This window comes from Rousettus aegyptiacus, unplaced genomic scaffold, assembly GCF_014176215.1.
Source record: "Rousettus aegyptiacus isolate mRouAeg1 unplaced genomic scaffold, mRouAeg1.p scaffold_m13_p_4, whole genome shotgun sequence".
Taxonomy (NCBI): Eukaryota; Metazoa; Chordata; class Mammalia; order Chiroptera; family Pteropodidae; genus Rousettus; species Rousettus aegyptiacus.
The window spans coordinates 132,112,888-132,122,399 of NW_023416307.1; the positions used below are offsets into that span (position 1 = coordinate 132,112,888).

Here is a 9,512-nt window from a genome sequence, read left to right on the forward strand (position 1 = left end):
GGCGACTTGAAGTTTGGTAAAGGAAATCAGCAGCTAGTACTAAATTGCCAGCTTGTCCAAAACAAACAGGGGAAAACTAAAGAAAAGACTGGGGTACAGAGGTCCCAAGACATCAGAGTTGGGGCCCAGTACTCCGGAGGGGGTTGAATCACATCTCTAAGGCTCTTTCTCACCCTAAGTCTCTGATTCCTTTACGCTATTTATGAAGATCTTGAAGAACAGACTGCCATGAACAAGTGATACTTTGGGGAAGTTAATAGGCCATTTTGGAGGATCTGTACCCCAAACTAGACTTAGGGCACAGAGAAACTCCAAAGTCCAGTGCCTGTTAGGTGAACCAACTAGCCCACTCTCATACTTTCAAATGCTCAGGCTCTCAGAGGCTGAATAGGAATTCAAAGCTAGCATCATATCTGAGGAGAGAGCACCCAAGACTCACTTCAGAGGGAATCAATAGCCAAACTGCACATCTGGAGGGAAGATTCCACACACTGAATACTGAGAAGCCACCAGCTGGCCTCGCTATTTTCTGTGGGAATGTTTAGCAAATGTAGGCCAGCCACAAAGAGATGGGAAACAAAACTCCCCAGTTGTTGCCAAAAGACAAAATAGAGAGTAATAATGAAGTAATGATTAATTTTCTGCTTTCTTTTGATTACATTCCTTTGGTCATAAATGACTATGAAGACAAATCTCACGCATTCTAAATGGTGAATTGTACTTTCTGTGGAGAGGGCTATTTTATAACATAAGACATGAGTTCTAAAAGTGACTTAGTAAAGCAGGAAAACAAAAAAGCTTAACTTATGGAAATAAAAAGGTATATTACAAAACTTGTAACCTTCTGACAGGTTCAGACACTAAAAGAAAACTGTGTTATTTAGTAAGTTGTAACACATCAAAGGCATTAGTGTAAGTCTTGAGCCTGCTAGGTTGGAAATAAATATGTAAACAGTTTATTGGAGGTTTACACTGCTAACTTCTAAATCAAACACAGCACAAGTAGCATTCTAAAATGCTAATTCCTCTCTTTCTCTCCTTCTGTAGCCAAATGAGCAAGAGATCCTGGAAAACAATACAAAATAAAGGCCAGATCATTGTGCTGTCTGTACTCTACAACAGTCTGCAGCTTCTAGGGTCATTGCCACGTGAAAAAGAACCCCAAGATCAAGAGAGACATGTTTGTGGTTATATCAATACTTGGATCAGCCTGACTGACCCCTAGATTTTTTAGATATCTCAGCCAATAAGTCCTATTTTGTGCTTGAGCTTTTGCATGTGATAATTCACACAAGAAGAATCCTGCTCAATATATACTTGGTAACCTTTGACACTGCTTGGATACCAGACCTGCTGGCAAATCCAAGATTGGGGCCTCTATGATGGTTCCTTCCTACTGCAACTCTCCAGAACCAAACTCACTGGAGAGCTCTCAAATTCCAGGGGGTTTGAGGGTTGAGTGAAAAAGGTGAAGGGATGAAGAAGTACAAATTAGTAGTTACCAAATAGTCACAGGAATGTAGAGTACAGCAAAGGGAATATAGTCAATAGTATTATAATGGCTATGTGGTGCCAGATGGGTGATAGACTAATTAGGGGGATCGCTTTATAAACTATATAAATGTCTAATCAATGTACTATATACTTAAAACTAACATCAAATAAAATTTTTTTAAAAAATTCCCAATCGCTCTAGAGCTGACCAAACACCATGCTAGCCACACTGCTTTTTCTCTGCCCCAAGCATAAACAGTCCTGTGTTATGCACAAATTCAAAATCCAACTACACTTCAAGATCCACCCAGCCTGCTGCTCCCTGATTATTGCAGTCACAACCACCTTCCATGGTCCACACATCTGCTCCAAATACTCAGTTTATACCATTATTTTTTAATAGCTGAGGTGTATATTTCATTCAACTGTATTATTTATTTCTGTGTACATGTTTGGGCATCCTATGTTTAGTATATTTAATAATAAACTATGTTTTCTTCTACTTTGGGGTTCTCCTAATACAATGTAAAGCAAGTAAATCTTGCTAAATTGAATTAAATGGATACAGTAACTTAGGGGATAAATGCATAGTTGAATACGTAAGAGTATGATCCCATTTCTTTTAAATGTCAAATGCGTTTATTTCTAAGATTTAGAGTTGAGGATATTTTTAGTTTGTTTTTGAATTAAAAAATTATATTTACCTGAGTAAAGCAAGATAAAATTGAGGATAAAAAATCTCAAATATATGATGCAGTTTCCCAGAACAGTGTCAATTTACAACTTTTGTCCTAAAGTAAATATTAACAGTAGCTCTTATGAGGGTCCTAGGATTTCCAGTTTCCCATCTGGCATGTAAGGAACTTAGAAATCAACTCTCTATCTTAACATCAAGTAAAAAAGCTGAATGAACTAAAAATCATCAACGCTTCTTAGGTTCATCAGAGAAATGAGGTCAGAGGCAAACCACTGCCCAAACATTGGAGACAGACAGGCAGATACAGAAAATCACAACTTAAAGCAGCAGAAACGCACATGCAGAAACCTCTGTGGGAAGCAGTGCCCAGGTAGGGAAATTTAAACTATAACTGAAAATTGCCGGTGGCCTGATGTGAACAAATCTGAGTGTTAAAAACTCCTGGCAATGGCCCAGTGTTAAGGGTGGAACCTCTGGTAGCTCTACCAAGTCCTCACAGAAGAGATCTGAGAAAAATCCTCTTGTGCTTCTGGCAGATGGGGAGAGGAACAATTTTGAAATATTTCAAAGAGTTCTATTCTTTTTAATAAGACCAGCCCTCAGGAGAAACTATTTTATCAGAACCTAACCTATCGGAATTTTACTAGAACACAGCCAGCCTGGGGAAAGGGATATACCCAACTCCAGCCCCCTTTAGCCAATCTGTCCCACCTAAGAAGGCGGGAAATATAAAACTGAGCACCTGTGAAGTTTACAGCCCAAAAGCACAGGCTCACTGAAAGACTAAGACCTAATCACAGGACTATAGAATGCTTCCCCTCCCTCCACACCTCACCACCACATCACTACATATTTATTTACTGCAGTTCCTTTTACTCACTACATCATGTCTGGCTTCTGACAAAAAAATTATGAAACATGTAAAAGGCAAAACCACAGTTTGAAGAGACAGATAAAGCATCAGAACCAGACTCAGATATGGCAAGAATGTTGAAATTATCAGACCAGGAATTTAAAATAACCATGATTAATATGTTAATGATTTCAATGAAAAAAGTAAACAACATGTAAGAACAGATGGGTAATGTAAGCAACTAATTCAAGACATCAAAAAACACTGTAATAGAAATGAAGAATGCCTTTAATGGGCTCATTAGTAGACCGGACATGGCTGAGGGAAGAATCTCTGAGCTTGAGTATATGTCAATAAAAACTTCCAAAACTGAAAAGCAAAGAAAAAACATGAAACAATAGACAAGAACTGTGGGACAACTACAAAAGGTGTAATATATGTGTAATGGTAATACCAGAAGGAGAAGAAAGAAAGAAACAGAAGAAATATTTGAAATGCTGACTGAGAATTAATGTCAAACACCAAATCCCAGATCCAAGAAGCTCAGGGAATATCAAGCAAAATAAATACAAAAAAATAATAATAATACCTTATTTATAGAGGATCAAAGATAAGAATTACATCTGACTTCTCAGAGACTATGCAAGCAAGAAGAGAGTAAAGTTTGGAATAATTAAAGTGTTGAAAGAAAAAAACTCACTATTCTGGAATTCTGCACCCTGTGAAACTACCTTTAAGACTGAAGTAAAAATAAAATTGAGAGAATCTTTTTCTAGTATACCTGTCTTGAAAGAAATGTTAAAAGAAGTTCTTCAGACAGAAGAAAATAATATAGGCCAGAAACTCAGATCTACATAAAGATTCAAGTTTTAACAGTACCCAGAATTTGTTGCAATCAGGTATAATAAAATACAGCAGACACAAAAATGATTGTTATGAAGGAAGAAGTTTTTATTTTATTCGCAGTCCCCTAGAAACTGGAGCCATGGCACACCATGCAGGGCCACACAGGGAAGAACTGAGGTAGAGAGAGAGAGGAACTATGGGAGGGAGACTTCATTGTGGTTTTCTTGGAAGACATGGGTAAAGCAAAGTAAGCAAGTTAAGCAGACTTAGAATTATTTGAGTAAGATCAGTGGGACCTGGACTAAAGGAGTGATTTCTAGTTGTCTAGAACCTGGTCCTAAGACAATTGGAAAAAGGAGGCAGTGTCCCAGAGTTCAAGAGGCCAATAAGATGAGGCAGGTGAAGGTATGGACTCGCAACTTACTGGTTTGTATATCAAAGGAGTGCATGCAAGCAAATCCTTTACTACCTCTAGGAATTAGCTAATCCTGGGCAAAGGCAGTCCCTTCCTGGTCAGCAAGGCTCCGATGCCAGAGCATCGAGAATACAGAAAATAAAAAAATATAGTTAAGGCCATAGCATTAGAGTGGGAACAAGTGAAATTAAAATAAAAACTTCTATTTTTCTTATTCTTAATTGATCTAACAGATAATAGTTTGTTCAAAATAATAACAACAATGTATTTAATGATTATAGCTAATATATGTGAAATGAATGACAACAATGATACAAAGAGCAGGAAGGGGAAATTAGGGGTCTTTGGTTATTATAAGGTACTTGCAGTAGCCATGAAATGATACAGTGTTATTTGAAAGTGAACTTGGATTAGCTGTAAATGTGCATTGCAAATTTTAGGGCAACCCCTAAAAAAGCTTTTTTTTTTTTTTTTTAAAAGGATAATTGATATGCTAAGAAAGGAGATAAAATAGAATTTCAATTAAATTCTCAATTAAAACACAAAAAGGCAGAAAAAGGAGAAGATAAAAATACAAACAACAAGTAGAAAACTAATAAATATTGTAGACATATTAACCCAACTAGATCAGTAATCGTTTTAAATGTCAATAGTCTAACTATACCCATTAAAAGATAGAGATTATTAGTGTATTAAAAAAGACTCACTATATATATTTAAACAGTGAATAGAAAAAGATATACCATGCTAATACTAATCAAAACAAAATTATAGTAGCTATATTAATTTCAGAAGAGCTGACTTTAGAGCAAGGAAAATTTATCCGTGATAAAGAGGGGTATTATGTAATGATAAAGGGTGACTTCTCCAAGATAACACAGCAATCCTTAATGTGCATGCCTCTAATAACAGAGCATCAAAATAAGTGAGCCAAAAATCAATAGAACTGCAAGGAGAAATAGATGAATCCACTAATGTAGTTGGAGATTTCAACATCCTTCTATCAAAAATGGGCGGATCCAGCAGGCAAAATCAGTAAGAACATAGTTGAATTCAACAACATCAGTCAACTGGATATAACTGACATCTATGGAATACCTTATCAAAAAATAGGAAACTATACATTCTTCCCAAGCTTACTTGGAACATTCACCAAAATACACCACATTCTGGGCCATAAACATATGTTAATAAATTTAAAGGAATAGGGATCATATGATGTCTGCTTTCATACTGCAATGTGTTGGATATTGATAACAGAATGGTGAGTAGAAAATCCCCAAATACTTAGAGATTAAACAACACACTTCTAAATAACACGTGGGTCAAAGAAGAAATCTCAGGAGAAATTTTTAAATATTTCTAACTAAACGGGGGGGAAAAAATGACTTACCAAAATTTGTGGAATATTGTACTAAGAGGGAAATCTATATTATTGAATGCATGTATCAGAAAAGAAGAAAGTCCTAAAATCAATTATCTAAGCATCTTATAAGCATCCACCTTAAGGGGGAGGGGAATTAAATCCAGAGTGAGCAGAATAAAAGAAATAATTAAAAATGAAGCAGAAATCAATGACTTTGAAAATAGGAAATCGATAGAGAAAATTAACAAAACCAAAGCTGATTCTTTGAAAAGATCAACAAAATCTCTAAGCCTCTAGCTAAGCTAAGAGAAAAAGAGAGAGAACACAAATTACTAATATCAGAAATTAAAGAAAAGACATCACTATAGATCTCATGGACATTAAAATAATAATTAAGGAATAGTAAGGACAATTCTATGCTCATAAATTTGATAACCGAGATTAAATGGACCAATTTTTTTGAAAAATACAATCTGCAAAACCTCACACAAGAAGATAGAGATAATCTGACTAGATTTATATCTATAAAAGAAATTGCATTAATAATTAATAACCTTGCAGAACAGAAAGAACGCACCAGACCCGGATAGGTTCACTGGTGATTACATCAAACACTTAAAGAAATTATACCAATTCTCTACATTCTTTTCCAGAAGATGGAAGCAGAGGCAATACTTTTTAAATCATTCTATGAGGCCAGAATTACCCTAATATCAAATCCAGATAAAGACATTACAGAAAATAAAATTACAGACCAGTATCTTTCATGAATATAGATTTTTTAAATCCTCAAAAAATGTAAGCAAACTGAATACAAGAATGTATGAAAAGAATTATACACCATGATGAAGTGGGATTTATTCCAAGTATGTAGGGCTGATTCAATATTCAAAAATCAATTTATGTAATCCATTACATTAACAGTCTAAAGAAAAAAAGTTACATGATCAGAGGTAGAAAAAACATGTCAAAATTCAACACTTATTTATAAAAAAAAAAATACTGAGCAAACTAGGATTGGAGGGGAACTTCCTCAACATGCTAAAGAACTGTAGGGTTTTTTTTCATACTTAATGCTGAGAACTAGACACTCTCTCACTAAGATCAGGAACAATGCAAGGATGTTGCCTCTCACCACTCCTTTTCAACAGTGTACCGGAAGTCCTACTTAACGCAATAAAACAAGAACACAAAATAATCATGTTAACAAGACATATTTGTGAACCTTCTACTTTGTTAAAGAAGGATGCTAAGTATATGTTCTTTTAATACTTATGAACGAGCTCTGTGTGCACTCATGATTCAGGATGCAGAATATGTACAGGGGCAAATTTTATTTTCACATGTTCATGACATTCCTAGAAATGGCTTGCAATTTTACCAACATTTCCAAAGTTGTTTTCATCAGTAGTTAGCCTTTGAAATCTGTGAACAAGCCTTTTAAATGTTTTAACTTAAAACATGTACACATAATTAAATATCTGATTATTGTATTAAATATTTTCTCTCCTTCAACATGTAAATAAAGAGTCAACATTGTAACCATGCAGCCTGTAGAAACTGTGGAATAATGTGGGCAAGTGCTACATCAAAACCATACATCTTGCTTCCACTGCATCCACTGAGAGGGGAAAACCGAGAAGTATTTACAGAGGTTTGCTCCAGTCTCAGAATAAGACTTAATATTTAGACTTATTATTTAAGTTAAGCCACTGAAGGAGAAGAATAATAATGAATAAAACCACACAACTTACAGCAAACCATTCATAGAAACCTCATCATCAAATATTTCATGGGTAAGGTTCTCAGCAGTGATAAAGAACCTGCCTCATCTGCAGGAATGGTTCAGAACCTGGGAGAACAGGGAAAAGCATAATTTGGGTCTACCTGGTATCAATATTTGTTTCTAAGGGGCTTTCCCATAGCAACTCTTCTCAGAGTTTGTATGAGGTAGCTAGCTCTGGCACTGGACTCCTCAGAAAGGGTGATAAATTGTCTTTCTCACTTTTAATTCGTAAGAAATTTAAGGGTCCCCGTTTACTCTACTTGTAAAATGTATCATGTAAGCTTTAATACAAATATCCAGAAAAAAAATGTCTACCAATGTGAAGTTCTCTTAAGGATTTTTGTTCAGAATTCACAAAGTAACTATATCTTTTCAACAACAAAAATTAACTTCAGAAGGAGCACTTAAATACCAAAAAAATAAAAATAATAATAAATGTAAGGTATGAAGCACTATACCAAATTACAAAAATCCTGGTTAAAGAAAAAGTATGCCACCAGTATGGAAGTTTAAGAGTACTTAACTCCCTCCTTCACTTTGAAGGAACCTTGTTTGGCATCTTGCACATACTAAACTCTGGCAATGTCATGAGAGCTGTTTTGAGGAAATCTCCAAGGTCACAGTTCACACTTTGAAACAGAATAGCAATTCCCACAAACCACGAGTGTTTCAAAGTTCGTTTTATATACAAATAGACCAGTATCGAATGCCTTTTGGTTCATTGGCTGTGCACTTATTGTCTGTATCTTTTTTTTTGAGGGTTCCTGCATGGGGTGAGGGGCCCAAGTGTTAGATTCAGTGACCTATAAGTCATTGGTTATCAAACTTTATCTGCAGAAGAATCTCCTGAAACGCTTGTTAAAACACACATTCCAGGGCCCCAAACCCAGAAATTCTGTTTCAGCAGTTCTGTTGTGGAGCCCATGAATCTGCATTTCTAACAAGGTTCCAGGGTAGGAGATGCTGTCAGTCCTGTACCACACTTTGAATATCCTACCCCTAAGCTGTTAAGATCCTTTCCAACTCTGAGTCTAGCTGGTAAGTACCTAGTCTCAACCATTTACAAAATTTAGAGTCTGGGATTTTAGGATATCCTACCGGCGCAAAATCACCAGAAAAGGTAATTTTTAAACACGCCTACATATAGGTCCTCCGACGGCCTCAGCCTGCAAGCCTCCGCTCCGCCATACTCACCGAACTTTCCCGGGGTCTAGGGCCACTCAGAGCCCTAGAGATGGCCCGCAGCTCCCCAGAGAGCTGCACGGCGCGCCTGCGCACGGTAACCTCTCCGCGCCCCGGCGCGCAGGAAGGAGCGCGCGGGAAGCCCTGGTCCGCACCGCGCAGCGAAGCGGCAGGTGGGTCCCGAGCGAACGCTGCGTGCGCTGGGAGGCTCTTTTAAGCCACCGCTGACCTTTGACCTTGGCCTGGCTCTCTCCCCACGGGCCGGGACCTTAAACTCTTCGCGTTTTTCCTGTGAGTGTCCAGAGACGCTCCAGCTGCCTGTTGGCTTTGTCCACCGCGGCGGGCGGCAGTTGGCTGTTCGGGAGAAGCCGCGCGCGGCCTGCCAAAAGAGATTGAGAAGCCAGAGTTCTTCAGAAACTCAGGGCAACATTTATCGGCCAGACACTGAGCTGAGGTCACTGCTACTACTTGGGCTGAGGCTCCGCCATTGAGCGCCAATGGTTTACTCAGGTTCCTCAGAACCCACCTGCAGAGAACCAGAGAAAATTCCACAGAGGGGCAATGTCCGGGGGAAGCTGGGATCGCTCTCCAGCAGCTTCCAAGAAAGGCAGGGCTGGGAAATAGAGCAGGCAACAAAAATTAACGTGATTTAGCACAGAACACAATAAAAACTTGGAAAGCATTGACTTTTATTGGATGAATGGCTTATTTTCTATGTTTACTGGTTTGTTCGTTTGTTTCTCATGGACATGTACTCACAGTTGAAATTATATTTGCAAACATGTTCCTGGCTTGTGTAGTTGAATTCAGCCTGCCCATGAAGAGACATGCTAAAATTACTTACACTGATGAAAGTTTATTAAAAGACCAGGA

At 37.6% G+C, this 9,512-nt stretch overlaps 1 protein-coding gene across 1 annotated transcript in view; it reads right to left on the reverse strand.

Moving 5' to 3' along the window:
- COL6A5 (collagen type VI alpha 5 chain) overlaps positions 1–9,064 on the reverse strand; it is a 95,670-nt gene extending 86,606 nt beyond the window's left edge. Inside the window, exon 1 of the mRNA XM_016140261.2 lies at positions 8,652–9,064. The gene's annotated coding sequence lies outside the window, so the exon portion shown is untranslated. The remainder of the gene's footprint in view (positions 1–8,651) is intronic.
- Between the last annotated feature and the right edge of the window lie 448 nt (positions 9,065–9,512).